At 38.9% G+C, this 15592-nt stretch overlaps 1 protein-coding gene across 2 annotated transcripts in view; it reads right to left on the reverse strand.

Moving 5' to 3' along the window:
• PDE4B (phosphodiesterase 4B) overlaps window positions 1-15592 on the reverse strand; it is a 353352-nt gene that overhangs the window by 227811 nt on the left and 109949 nt on the right. The window lies entirely within an intron of this gene.

Below are 15592 nucleotides of genomic sequence, written 5' to 3' on the forward strand. Positions count from 1 at the left end.
TGTGAGTACTGGGGCTTGTGACTCTGCATTGGGAATAAGGAGGGAGGCTGCCAATTAGTTAAGTGGGGAGGTTGTCGCTCTGTGTGGCTTTGCAGAGAGAGGCAGAAGAGGGCACCGGAGGGGTTTGTTGGGGAAAGTGCACTGGCGCCAAAGATGACCAGGAGCACCCAAGACTCAGCACTGGACTGGAACTTTGCTCAGGACTCCTGAACTGTGTGTGCAGACCCACTGCTCAGTGTCTGCCCTTTCAGACTGTGCTACCACTGGGCCTGTGGGGCCTTGGTTTGGATGCAACCCTGTTCTACTGCTCCCCCTACATTTTCCCTTGTTGTTTTTCTCCTCTCATCCCTCTGTAAATAAATTTCTCCCTTTGTTATATCCATTCTACTTTTCCAGGGGGGATATGTGTTCACTCTGGGGGGTTTGGAACAGGTGCCCCTGGGGTGGAAGGAATTTTTCCTGCTGCATTCCTGCACGCACTGTCTCTTGGCCAGAGCTGCCTGCAGAGCAGACTGCATCTTGGCCACGAGGGCGCTAAAGTTACACTAAAAAAAAATTACAGCTATTATTGTGCACAGAAGAAATTCAGTGTTGGATCACTGTTTTCACAAAAGGGCCTGTGTAGCAAACCCTTTTCTTATATTTTGTGAGTGAATATAGTGTTTATAAAAAAGAGAATTTAATACCACTGGTTAATGAAAACAGATTCCCTGCAAGCTTTGCAGAACAAGCCTGACCTGCAATACTGTTACTGTTTAGTCAACACTTACTGGAAGCTGTCCATGTACATGGTGCTGTACACTACAGAAAGAGAAACCTACAGAAAGAGAAAGCCCCTGCTTCAAAGAGCTTCTAATTAAACACAGAGACTGTACAAATCAGACAGACACACATGAAAAAAAATTAAAAAATCATGAAACCCACATCTAAAGAGAGGATGGAAGGATGGATGGATATAGCTTTACTCTCCTTTCTATGTATTCCGCTCTCCTGAAGATCAGGTACAGAGTTTGTCCAGCTGGTCCCCAGAAAATTAAGGCACACCAAATGAATGAACACATCTACATATTTTGGCTCTAATATATTAGTTACATTAAGTCTCAACTAAAGCAGAGTTACTTATAAAGTGAAATCTTACCTAAAACACTTTTTAATAATAGCACATTTTATCTTCAAGTGTTTTCACAACATTACAAATTAATACCCGTGTGAGATATTAGCCTCTCTCGTTTTTACAGATCGGGGGAAATTAGAGCAGCAAAGCCATTAATTGTTTTACCCCAAGTTATAAAGGAGCCATTATCAGGGCTGAGATTAGAACTCAAAATGTTCTTGGGTCCCAGTCCTCTGCTCAAGTCACTCTTGACAGAATACGTTTTCCTTTTATCAAGCCTAAAACACATGACAACAGAGATTTAAAAAAAAAAATCTAAAGAGAAAAACATTTATTTGAAAGCATAAGCTGTCATTTTCCCATAAAGCCCAACAGAAAAGAAAAATGACCTTATATAATAATAGATGTATTAGGTGAATATATTTTTTGTGATCAAACCAAAATACGTTTATTAAAACAAAATAATCCTCTCAAATACCATTAGGAAAGAAACTGTTACAGTCTTTGGAGGACAAGTGTATTAATTTCTGTAAGTGGCGTATGGAACAATAAATTAAACAGTAACTTAGTCAAAACAAATATTTCACTTTCTACCCCCTAAAAAAGTAACCATTGTGAGAATATGACCATTGTACTAAGGTTAGTAAAAGCAATACTGATCTGTGAGAACATTTGGCATCTAAATTGAATTAAATTAGCTAGCAGCACCACTTTTCTGTTTCCAAATTGCAGGAAAATTAAAGATACATGTGGTCTTAGGGCATGTGACAGGTTAGTCTGGTAAAGTTAAAACACTTCAAGGCGTTTTATTGTAAAACTTAAAGAAATATTTTTTTTTAAATGTAAAGCATAGCTTATTTCAGGTAGGTCAAAAGGCAAAGACAACATAATTTAGGAAGCCAAGTGTACTAGGAACAATGAAACACCCCCATCCCAGCTATGTTCCCTGTAGAGTCACTTTCTCTCCTCTCCCATCTCACTCTGGCTCTAATTCAGTAGCACTTAAACACATGCTCATCTTTAAGCACGAGCAGTCCTACTGAAGTCAGGTACACATGTACCTAAGAAATGCACATGCCTAAGTACCTTGCTAAATCATGGCTCATATCTCTCTCTTCCTGTTTGTGACAGGTCATTCCATATTCTTTATGAAAATATGCTTATGATACTAATATGACATAAATTAGATATACTTCATGCAAGATGGCTCATGTGAGATATCATTGGAAAGGTTATGATTTACTGAATGTGATTATCCTATTTGTATACATGTATTGTATCTCTACCTGAAATTAGGAATACTGACTATGTCTGTATTTCATCTATGCTACTTTGGGTGATGCCCATTGCTAACGCTTCAGGTACAACAATGAAGCCAGACAGGGTGCATGGCCCATCAACAAGGACAATGGACTGTAAAAGAGCTTAGTCTTCCTGTGAACATGTGGGTCAGCCTGTGAAGAATGGCTACAGGGGCCCTACTGAGTCAGGTGGTCTTGTCACCAATACTAAAACATTACCTGGGACTTCTTGTAACTTTCCAATGTAAGGGAAGGAGAGTCAAACTATGAAACAAAGGACGCCCGCCTTATGTAAATCCTATTTAAGGGCAGGGAGTGAGGTAATCCAGGTCACCAGAGCTCCCCTGGTACCCTATCCAAGGTGACTGCTGGAAACAACTAAGACTGAACAGGGGGAAAGAACTGGGACCAGGCTGGAAGGGCGTCTGGCCTGTGAAGAATTTTATTAGAACCACATTTAGGGTGAGAACTCACATGTAACCAGTTTCTTTAGTGTATTAAGCTTAGTTTTATTTTCTTAGCAATCTGCCTTGTTCTGTCTGCTACCTCATTAACTACTTAAAATACACCTGTTATAGTTAATAAATTTATTTCTGGTTTATAATACAACCCAGTTTATGTGATTTCTAACAGGGGGTGGGGGTGAGGGGCAGAAATTGTGCATACCCTCTTCCACATTGAGGGAAGAGGTAAATTTCATATAATTTTGGGTCTGTACTCCAAGGAAGGTGGACATCTGAGTGCTGGAGCAAGTCCCTTAAACTGAATCTTCCCAGAGCTGATCTGCAGCTGGCTGTGGCCCTGCCTCTGTGTGGGGGGGGCTGGGGAGGAGGGGAAGGAATTTTAAGAGCCTGGCTCAACAAGACAGATTAAAGGGGACCCAGGTTGGCAGAACAGGTAGACTCAGTGGTATCTTCAGCACCTTAGGTGACACCCCTGAGGTTCAACCCATCACGCTGTATTTCTAGGATGCTAAGGAATTCACTGATTCTCCACAGTGGGCACCACCCTAATGACCTGAGCCATACTGCAATAAAAGTCAGGTCTCTGTGGCTTTTCCTATAGAAAGGACAGGAACTCTTTCTCTGCCATCTCAGGGTGGGACCTATATGCTGCCTCCCAAGGCAAAGCAGCATTATGGGAATTTCGGAAAACAGGTACTGCACATCTTGGGACATTTCTATGGAATACGTGGTTACACTCAGGGTGGATAAAAATCAACTATTTTTTTTAAAAAAACTTTTAAAAATCTGTTTTATTTAAATCGGACTTTTTTGATAAAATGTTTTTTGAGGAAAAAACCTATCTAAAGATAGTTTTAATTAAGTTACATTATAGCTCAAAGATATCTCATCATGGAATAGGGATGATAAATTCTAATTCTATAGTATGAGACAATACATTCATGTAATGTTTAAGAAAAGTTTTGTAAACGAGTTCCAATAGTTCATGGATTAAGGACCCAATCTTATGGGATTCCAGGAGTTTCTGCATAGACTATTTAGATTAATCTTTCTATCTTCCCAGTGGGACTCAGTGTTCAGTCTAGAAGATACCTTCAGAGATGCTTAGTTTTGCAGTTCTCAAACTGTGGATTTGTGTCTCCAGAGATAACATGTTTGTTAACAGCAAAAATGTTTTTAAATAAATATATATATAGAGGTGAGAAACAACAGACTTCAACCCTATTGTTCCTCTGCAAATGTGTGTACACAGAGTCAGCCCCTTACCTCTCTCTAAAAGTGAATAGTTTCAAAAAGTTCAGTGAATAGAAGTTTGGGGAGGCCAGAATAGATCTGGACAAGGAGAAAAAGTCTGGAGATAAATGTGAGAAGGGAGGGACAGCCAGTAGAAACAAAAGTAAAACTGTTTGAGCAGCATATTCCAGAAGTCTTGAGGTCTTTCTGAGTGTAGCCTTCATTGATTTGAGATCTACCATACCATTCTCTCACTAGAAGGGAAAACCTATCATGGCAGCAGGCCGTAAAACCCAGTTTGGGAATATTTTAATGAAGTTCCTCTACCTGTGGGAAAGAGGGACATGCATGCAAAATGCAAACAGTGCAACAAAGAAATGCAAGGCCTGGTTGCCCGCATGAAACAACATCATGAGAAGTGTTCCCTCTCAGGAGGAAGCTGCCTTGAAAATGATGAAAGGAACATGTCTGAACATGCAGGCTCTTCAGGTTGGTAAACTTTTTTATTTCATACTTCTTTTTTAAGGACTGCCTGTCTTCCTTCTGGACTATTCTTGAATTCTCATGTTTGAGCATAAAATATAGTTGTTACTCTATGGTACTATCATTTTAGATGCAGTTGTGATAAAAAAAATGAATAGCTGAAATAGGCAGATCATCCTTTTACAATTTCATCTTTAAAGTAGTACTGAGTGTCAGTGAATGCAATGAGTTATACTAAATGAGCAGTACAGTAATAATTATTCAATAACTGCACTGACTTATTTTGTTTAGGAGAATCCATCCTCAACATACAGGATTCTGAAGACTATCCACCTTCGAGATCACCATTATTTTCTATAGTTTCAGAGTTATCTACCATTGACAGTGTTTCAGTCACATCATATAGGTCACATAGCCACAGATTATAACCTGTAGAAAAAGAAATCTCCATCATCCAGAAACAACTATAGATAAATTTGTGATAAGAACCAGCAGATTATAAAAAGAGGTAACTGATGAAAAAATTGCCCGGTTTGTTCATGCAACAAACTCTTCTTTCCATATGATTCAGAACCCACACTTCATTAACATGGTTCAGTCATTAAGACCAAGATACAGTCCACCCAACAAAGCAGATGTCGCAGGCAAATTGCTGGATAAAGTGTATGAAAGAGAAATTGAGCAGTGTGCAAAAGGTCTAAAGGGTAAAATTGTTAACCTGAGTCTTGATGGGTGGAGCAATGTCCACAATGATCCTGTTGTATGTGCTTGTGTGACAACAGAAGAAGGGAATGTCTTCCTTAAAGGAGCAACTGATACATCAGGAAAGGCATACACAGCAGAATACTTACAAGAAGTAGCAGTAAAAGCTATAACAAACAGAAAAAAATTCAAATGTCTCGAATGCAGCTTGGTTACAGACAATGCTGCAAATGTATTCAAGATGAGAAGAAATTATTTAGGAGAGAGTCCCAAGCTAACAACATATGGTTGCAGTACTCATTTCATGCACCTCCTAGCCAAAGACTTCAGTGTTTCAGAAATAAAGGCTCATGTTGTTGAAATTGCAAAATACTTCCGTAACAACCACTTTGCAGCAGCTGCTCTGAAAAAAGTGGGAGGAACCAAGTTAACTCTCCCACAAGACGTGCGATGGAACTCAGTAGTGGACTGTTTTGAGCACTATATCAAGAATTGGTCTAATCTGATGACAGTTTGTAAACAAAATGGTGAAAAAATAGATGGCACTGTCACAGCCAACATTGGGTTTAAGAGAAAAGTTGAACACATGCTGAGTACCCTGAAGCCTATTTCTGTAGCCTTGAACAAAATGCAGGGAAATAGCTGTTTTATTGCTGATGCTGTTGAAATTTGGAAGGAACTGAGTGAGATCTTAAAAAGAAAAATACGCAACGACAGAGTTAAATTACACGCATTTAAAAAACAAATGGGACAAGCACTATCTCCAGCTCATTTTCTTGCAAATATTCTCAATACTCAGTACCAGGGTCAAACCTTAACGGCTGCAGAAGAGGAGTTGGCTATGACATGGACATCCAGCAACCATCCCTCCATAAAGCCAACTATAATGAACTTCAGAGCTAAGAATGAACCATTCAAAAATATATGTTTGCTGATGATGTTTTAAAGAAAGTCACACCAGTGAACTGGTGGAAGTCACTTAAGCACTTGGATTCAGAGACTGTTGAAGTGATACTCTCACTTTTAATAGCAGTAGCTTCTTCTGCTGGTGTAGAAAGAATATTTTCTTCCTTTGGACTAATCCATTCCAAACTGAGAAATCATTTGGGACCTGAAAAAGCAGGAAAGCTTGTTTTTCTTTTCCAGATTATGAACAAACAGGGAAATGAAGGTGAAGACAACAGAGTTAGCTGCAGAAGCCAATATTTTAAGTTTCTCATGTTGACCTGGTTGGCATAGTCATTTTCATTTTTTAAAAAATATTTCATTTAACTATTTTAGTTAAAAACAATTTTAACAAAAACAAATCTGATTTTAAAAAACTTGAATGTTTAACTAAATTCAAAAATTCATATGCTTGATTTGTTAAAATATTATATGTTTGCTGTTGAGGAAAAAAAATCCAGAATACATAACAATTTAAATGCTTGTCTGGTGATTGTCTCCTCCTAATATAGCATGGCAAGAAAATCCTCCAAATATTAATGATTGACCTTGTCATAAAAATAAAGGGAAGGGTAAACCCCTTTGAAATCCCTCCTGGCCAGGGGAAAGCTCCTCTCACCTGTAAAGAGTTAAGAAGCAAAAGGTAACCTCGCTGGCACCTGACCAAAATGACCAATGAGGAAACAAGATACTTTCAAAAGCTGGGAGGAGGGAGAGAAACAAAGGGTCTGTGTGTCTGTCTATAGTCTGTCTTTGTTGGGGATAGACCAGGAATGGAGTCTTAGAACTTTTAGTAAGTAATCTAGCTAGGTACGTGTTAGATTATGATTTCTTTAAATGGCTGAGAAAAGAATTGTGCTGAATAGAATAACTATTTCTGTATGTGTATCTTTTTTGTAACTTAAGGTTTTGCCTAAAGGGGTTCTCTATGTTTTGAATCTAATTACCCTGTAAGGTATCTGCCATCCTGATTTTACAGGGGGGATTTCTTCATTTCTATTTACTTCTATTTTTATTAAAAGTCTTCTTGTAAGAAAACTGAATGCTTTTTCATTGTTCTCAGATCCAAGGGTTTGGGTCTGTGGTCACCTAGGCAAATTGGTGAGGCTTTTTACCAAACCTTGTCCAGAAAGTGGGGTGCAAGGTTTTGGGAAGTATTTTGGGGGGAAAGACGCGTCCAAACAGCTCTTCCCCAGTAACCAGTAGTAGTTTGGTGGTGGTAGCGGCCAATCCAAGGACAAAGGGTGGAATATTTTGTACCTTGGGGAAGTTTTGACCTAAGCTGGTAAAGATAAGCTTAGGAGGTTTTTCATGCAGGTCCCCACATCTGTACCCTAGAGTTCAGAGTGGGGAAGGAACCCTGACAGACCTGTTGAATTGGAGACAGTTCACCTCCCAATGACTTCATGCTTCAATTACCTTTGGTAAATGAAATAACCAAACAATCATTAATTTTCTGATATAGCTGTAAAACTAACCTGAAAAGTTTTCAAAATAGATCACTTAAGAACGTATAGTGTGTACCTTCTAAAAATGAAACCTACATCTATCTCTGAGTTGTGAAGAATATGGATTAAGGTTATGACAATCAACAAGAATGCACTTTTATGTAGAAATCCATGATTAAATCGAGTCTTCCTGACTAGTGATTTAAATCATGATTTAAATTGTGATTTAAATCAAATCAACCCTGGTTACATTAATAGCCCAGGATCGCTGTGCAATACCCATTCAGCAGAACAACTAGTGCAGGGCTATTATCAGCAAAAATTCTATGCACAGTAAATTAACAATGGAGATCAACATGGCACTAAAACTTCAGCTAAAAAATTACTTCACTAGCAAGTATTAAAAAAATCCAGAATGCAGCTTAATGAAATGTCTGTTGGTTCAGATACGTCAACATGTATTGGAGACTCCAGTAGCTAATAAACATTTAAAACAATTCCTATTATATTCACAACTCCTTCTAGTACAAGATATTTTTAAAAGTACTAAGAAATCTGCAGCAACTTAAAAAGCTTGGTATATATCTTGAGGATGTTTAACCATACATCTTTACACTAGAAAAACTCATCCATATTCAGCCCTTACTAAACATCAGACAAGGTCTTCATGCTAAAGACCATGCTAAAAAATTCTAAGAATGTATCTTACTGCCAAAACTAAAATGCAAGCATTCCTAAACCACTGCAAGCAATTACTGAGGAAAGTGAACAGCTTACGTTATTAAACGGGGAGGTTATGTTTTTGTTTGGCAAAAAATATTTTAAAATCAGAATTAATGCAGATGTACAGGGCTGGATACAAAATGTTTATTTAAATTTGACAGGAAGTTCTAGGATGATCAATAGATAACATTACAAAACATTAATGAATGATTACTCTAGGTATAACTCAATGCAAACGACAGCAAGTTATGACTTGTTTAATCTATACTCTACATTAATTGTTAAAAGTAAAAACTACTATTGTCTTGTCCTATTGTTAAATTAAGATTATCTACAAAATTGAAGGTAATTAAATTTGAAATTGAAGAAACAGAATTGCTCACATGATGTAATTTCCCTGTAATTCCCTCTCTCCATCTACTTTTAGAATATTTTCTGATGATAGAAAGAAAATGTAAGCATGACATTAGCAACAATAGTATCTTTAAAAAAATTAAACTGTAGAGGAGTACAAAATAATTTTAAAACTAGCCCTGAAGTTTTAATGAGGAAAAAGAAACAATATGTATTTTAAACTGCATTTCTCTAAATGTCCGTGTTTCCATAGAGACAACCTCTATCGTCCTGTGTTTACTAATCTATCTTAGTCGATCAATACTTTATGGTAATTGTTTCCATGGAAATTTCAACTACATTAATGCCTCCCCCCTTTTTTAGTATAGAAAGAATGTATACAAGCAAAAATAAGAACTAGAAAACCCACAGAAATTGTGAGCACATATAAAAGCAGAACAATTTCCCCCTAACAATACAAAGTCAGCACTTTGTGCTGCATCAGCCTTGCGGAACTTTAAAATAGAATTTGAGGTTAAAGCTGCAAAATCAATTCTGCCCAGTGCTTGGTTCAATCCTATGCACGAATATGTAGCAATCTGTGAAAAATCAACTACTGCACTTTCATGAATGGATTTCCTGTGGCATGCAAGAATAACACAAAGCTCTTTGGAACAGTTATACTCTGCAGAGACACACCACAGGCAGTGTTGCAGTGCAGGGGTGCCTCCACCCCTTTATAAACGGCAGAAGAGCTCTCTACACCAGCTCCACATTGGCCCAGATGGGGGAAAGCCTAGGGTGGGGTGCATTTAGAAGCCCGTGGCATGAAGAGCAGCAACTGTTATTACATTTTAAAGGCTGAAATAGCAGCTGCTGAAGGGATGGGAAGAAGCTATGGAGCGGCACCACTTACTAAGCACAGGTGGGAGTGGAGGGGGAGAAAGGTTTTTACATCTTCAACCACTCCATACTCTACCCACATATATATACCCTGATTATTCAGGTTTTATGCAGATGGATTGGATTTCACCCTGTGATGTATATTAAAAAATCGGGACTGACCCCATTATCTTTGTCATTCTAGAAATAAATGACAATTCAGATGTTTTAATAACAGGAAATGAACAGAAAAATAAAATGACAATACAAAGCGCACTCTAATAGTCATCTGCTATGAGTTCAGTATCAGTATAATGGCAGTAAGGGCTATCAAACATTTTTCCTTTAATTAAGATTCTGTTGTAGTCTTTTCTCTTATTAAAGTTTTGAAATAGAATTGAACTTAATTTGGGGGTTTTAAAAAAATCAAGACTGGATTATTGTACTTTTGTGACCCTTCTGTGAAGACAGAACTGACACTTTGAAAATGACATAGCCACAAAGCTAAATTGCAGAGCAGGATGGCTCAGCTAACAAGTAAAATGAGTTTGATCAATATAAAGATTAGCAATTAGCAACTAGCTGTGATAGAGAGGATTTAAAAATTGCTTGGAATATTTAAGGAAAGAGCTTCCTCACAGTCAGAAACATTTTAACAATTTATGTTAGCTTTTCCTTTTAACTAGTGTGAAAATTAATGATGTTGATTATGTACTTGATTATAGTGGAGCAAAAAGAGACTTATGTAAGTGCTGTTCCCATGACATAGGTTGGATTCTTTCAACACTTTCATCGGGAACACATTTTAATAGACATATGGTACTTCTGAAAATCTGAGCTGGACAGAACTCTCCATAAAGTCAGAAAACAATCATTTATTTTCCAATCAAAAAAGCCAAAAAATTTGGGTTCTCTCACCTGGTTGAGCTTAACGCCTAAGCTTCATCAGCTATACAAAGTTATTCAGTTGTTCAGAGACTTCTGTATTTACCCAAGCACAACCGGGTGGCTTAAGTGTGGAGTTACAGCTGGACATTTACCTTTGTTAGTTTTTGCTGGTTTCAACACTGAAAGGCTGTGAAGGAAGTTCCATCTTCCATTGCTAGCAGGGGATGGCCAAAGGGACTTGATACTAAGAGTTGTATCCCTACAACTCCAAAGGGAGATGAAGGACCCCACTCAGTGGGTGGGGGTAAGGGTAGGGAAGACTGTTACTTACTTGTGCACTTAAATATTCCAGATTACACATCTCACATAACCATGGGCGCCAGGTTTGTATAATTTTTTGTGGTGCCCAGAACGGGCCCAAGCAGAGCCGTCCCGTCCATAGGACGGACCAGGGCAACCACCCTAGGTCCCGCACTTCGCAGGGGACACGAGGCCCAGGCAGAGCCATCCTGACCATAGGATGGACTGGGGCAATCGCCCTGGGCCCTGCACTTTGGGGTGCTCCACGCTTCAGGAGGATGCAGGGTCCAGGGCAGCCTGGAGAGTTAGCAGGGGGCCTGGAGCCAGCAGCAGCGAGCAACCTGGCCCCACCCTGCCCCTGCTCTGTCCCCTCCCCTTCCCCCAAACCCCCACCCTCCCAGCCCTTTTCTGGCTTCCACCCCCTTCCCCAAGCAACGCCTGGAGCCAGCGGGATGGGGCGGAGCAGTCTGGGGCCGGGTTGCTCACTGCTGCCGGTATCAGGCCCCCCACTAACCTCCCAGGCTGCCCTGAAGCACGGGGCCCCCCAAAGCATGGTAAGCCCAAACATTGGTGGAGCCGGGCCCATGTTCCTAAATATTGGCGGAGCACGGGCACCACAGGCCCATATAACTCACCGCCTATGCACAAAACTATCCTAGAGGTTTAAAGTCTCCATCAAATTTAACCTTAGCACCTCTAGATTATAAATAATAATAGTCTTTCATAAAAGCAGGCCATTTTACAAAGAGTTGGCCTGAACAGTCTCTGGTGTTACCCCATGGAATTCAAAAGGGTAACAGCAGGGATGAATTTGGCCTGACTGCACAGTTGCTTTACTATCTTATGTGCAAATCAAGCAGCCTACGTGAGCAAGTTGAGAGCTTCTGTTCATCTCCTTTTAGGAAGCTACTTAACATGTTGAAAAATAAGTAGGTTTAAAGGCAAGCAAAACAAGGACACTGAGACTGGGTTCATTTTATATTCAGGTTTGTAGAGGCCAAAGATATGCATTATGACCAAAATTTCAAACCCTTTCAGCTGGGTGTGTCAAATAGAAAAGTAGTCAAAGTTTTAAAATTCCATCCACAACATCCAGTCTTTGGATGGAGAGTTACCACTACAGTAGAACCCCTATTTTAAGAAATAATTAATGATTGAGCTCATAAAAATAAAAAGTTCATAAAATTGAACATCCCAAAATAACGGTAGGTATGGTGCAAAAGTCACAGTATGGTGCACCATATTACTTTCTTCCTGTGCTTAAAACCACTGCAATGTGATTTCCAATGCATTGAAGGCATTGGAGTGTGAAGGGATGTCAACTTGTTCCTCAGCAACATCACTTTTTTTTTTTTTTTAAACACGTGGGAGGGGGTTTCTGTCAGGAAAAATGGTTCGTATGACTGGTCATTCATACGACTGGTGTTGGTAAAAATCAAGATTCCTCTGTACCCATTCTACAATGAACCTTCCAGCCCATTTACTTTAATCTGCACTGACAGTGTCTGTGAAAGTCTGCTCACTTGTTCTTTAACAAATGTTGATGCTGGTGAACATTAATGTGTAAGGAAGAAAAGCCAAGTAAAAATTAAAGGGTGAAAAACCTGAGGGTTTAGAAAAGGCTAATACTGCTTTAATAACACTTCACCTATTTTAACAATAAAGTTACCACACAACTCCTGAAGCAAGACACTGTCAAGTCTAATACATCAGCCAACTTTTGTTTGCTATATAGGTTGCCGTAAACGCCGCCCCTTTCAAACTCTTATTGCAATGTGCGGAATGCAACATTCAGGCCAACAAAAAAAAAGAGGGCAGGGACATAAATTGTTTCAGTGACTAAGATACTGAACATTTTTATGGACTATTTTTCCAGAGACCATCTTCTAAAAATGCAATACAAGTGTTTCAGACTATGTCTCCCCTGTATGCGGGGTGGGGGGGGGTGATTGTCCTCCTCCTGTACACATACTGGCAGTAACTTGATGAGAACTAGCATGGGCATAAATAGTACAGTATCTGCAGTAGCATAGGCAGCAGCAGCAACAGAGGCCATGGCTGAGGTGTGTCAAGTACATACCCACCGTTTTCCCGCAGGTTTGTATTCGGCATTCCTCAGCTGCCACTGCCTACACTACCAGGGCTGCACTGCTATTTAGACACTCGCTAGCTCTCATCAAGCTATCACGAATAGGTATACTTGAGCAGGGAAATCTTACTCCTTGTTCATAGCGTAGACATGGCGTAGACTGCAATATTTTCATTAATAAGACTCCAGCTTTCTTCTCTAATTTTAGGCTAAAATAAACACTGTGCATCTTAAAGAAAGCAAAACATTTGTTGGAAAAGGATGTTCAAAACATGAAGTATATTCAAAATCATGCCAAATCTGACTCTAACTGAAAGAGTATGTTGGGTTATGAGCCTATAGTGGATATGACTCTGTACAAGAGACAAGAAAACACGGTCCTTAGCATGTTTAAAATATAGAGTAACCAACTTGTTAGGAGACCCAGAAAAAGGGTTAAATTGTAGGGCCTGATCCTGCAAACAGTTAAGTATGTAAGTTTCAAAAGGACTACTCAGCTGAATAAAGTTACCCAAATACATAAGTATTTGCCAGATCTGGTCTGTAGAAAACATGACACCTTGAGGGCTTTTACCTTCCATAATGTATTAATCTGTTGCCAATGCAAATAAAGATTTAGAGTAGAGCTGGTTAAAGCATGTTGCAATGCAGAACATGCGGAACAAAAATCAATTTTAAAACCTCAGAAGATGCTGCAAAACAGAATTGTCGTCCTCCAGGCAGCACTAGCTCAGAGTACATGTTGCAGACTCAACCCAGGGTTTGTCCACCAGGATGACTGGCCATTTATTGAAATAATCCAGCATGACATTATCTAATGTCTAGCTTCTTTAAGGTGGCTTGATTTAAACCATCAAACTCATTTTATGTTTTAAATCAAGTCCTTAATGGGCAAGAGTCCACATCACACAATATTGCACACCACAAAAGGCACTAACTGGATTTGTTGGAATTTTCAGCACAGCTAAAGAACTGAATAGGCTTGGAGAATAACTTTTATCACGCTTGAGACAGAGTCTTTTTCAACTCAAAGTTGGAGCTCCTTGGCAGAGCAGCGTGGAAAAGCTTGCACTGCTAATGGCCGTATTGTACCTTCGTACTTCACACTACATAGGCCCAGTTATCCTCTGGCTGACCCTAGTTTTGCACCAGTATAACTCCATTGACTTCAGTGGGAGTTGGTCCTGATTTATGCAGCTGTAAATGAGGAAATAATTGGGCCCAAAGGTGCAATTTGACACATCGCACAATTTTTTTTTTTTAAAGTTGAAGAAAAAATTAAGAAAATAGAAAATGAAAGTACATACACATCACAAGTAGCAGCATGTTTGAAGCAATCAGTGAGAACATATTTAGTAAAACAAATTTTAGAACTTGAATTATTTATGTTACAGCTCTTTAAAATGTCATTTAAATAGTTTAGAAATTTTAATAAAATAGTTAAGCAGAGTTTCCTGAATATCTGTTGATCAGAATGTAGGAGTATTCAATTAAAAACAAACAAACAAAAAGCTGACAGTTACAAAAGGTTACAGAGAGCACCATTAACAAGAAAAGAAACACCATACCACACCATTGACTTCACCATGGTATTTCCAATCTTTAGAATGTATAATACACTAAGGTATTTATACTGTGCCCTCCTAGAGGTTTGATCGTGCTCCCATTGAAGTTAGACGGAGTTGTTTCATTAACTTTAGTGACGGCAGACTTAGGTCCTAAATGTTTATTTTTTTAACAGCACCCTCTGTACCACAGGATTAGATAAACATGTGTTTGTTTTTCACCTGTATAATTTCACACTAAAGAAAACTTAGAAGATGTTTATATATTTCTGCTTAATCTATTTTTAAAATGAAAATTATATTTAAAAGGCATTAAAAACCACAAAAGATTTAGCTAAAAGCTCAATATTGTGACTGCATCAAATCAAGGAGAGAGGGAGTCAGAGAACTGCAAGCTTGTATAATTAAAGTTGCATTTCTTAGGTGAGAAACGAGACTTTTTCGCACTGTGGCAATATATGTTTTGCTCTCTGGTAAGATGATTTGTACACATAACGAATGGTCCTAGGCTACGATGCTGCCACTGGAAGATGAGGAGATATGGAACCATATCCTCTGCTGGTGCAAATTGAAGTACCGCCATTGAAGTCAGTGTAACTACATTAATTTACCCAAGCTGAGGACCTGGCCCCAAAATCCAAATATATCTAAATACTATCAGTGTTAGCATTCAGCTACCAAAAAGCATGGCCGGGGGGGTTGGAGGGGGGGCAGGAGGGAAGGGAAGGAGATGAAGGTGGAGAGGAGTAGCTCCATTGCATCTGATCTGGCATCGTAAGAGGTAATGGACTTGTTGAGCTATTGTCTGGCACTGATTTAGTGAGCCAAGGCATGATTACAACACTGAATAAGTGTATACAGTGGGGTCTGTTTAATTATAATACAAATATTGTATACTTCAATATAACACAATTGCACTTCATTCGACTAAGGAATGTGTTTCAAACAATCATACTGTACGATTTTTGAAGTATGTTGGTAACCTGTTCTATTTCTAGATGTTTATGCAATCACATTACAGTTTAACCAACATATAAGAAATTCTATATTTTTTTACATTTTATTTTAGCTGTTCATTTAAGAATGAAGATTTCCTGGAAAACTCCATTTATGAGACTGAAA

Source organism: Eretmochelys imbricata, chromosome 8, assembly GCF_965152235.1.
Source record: "Eretmochelys imbricata isolate rEreImb1 chromosome 8, rEreImb1.hap1, whole genome shotgun sequence".
NCBI classification, from domain to species: domain Eukaryota; kingdom Metazoa; phylum Chordata; order Testudines; family Cheloniidae; genus Eretmochelys; species Eretmochelys imbricata.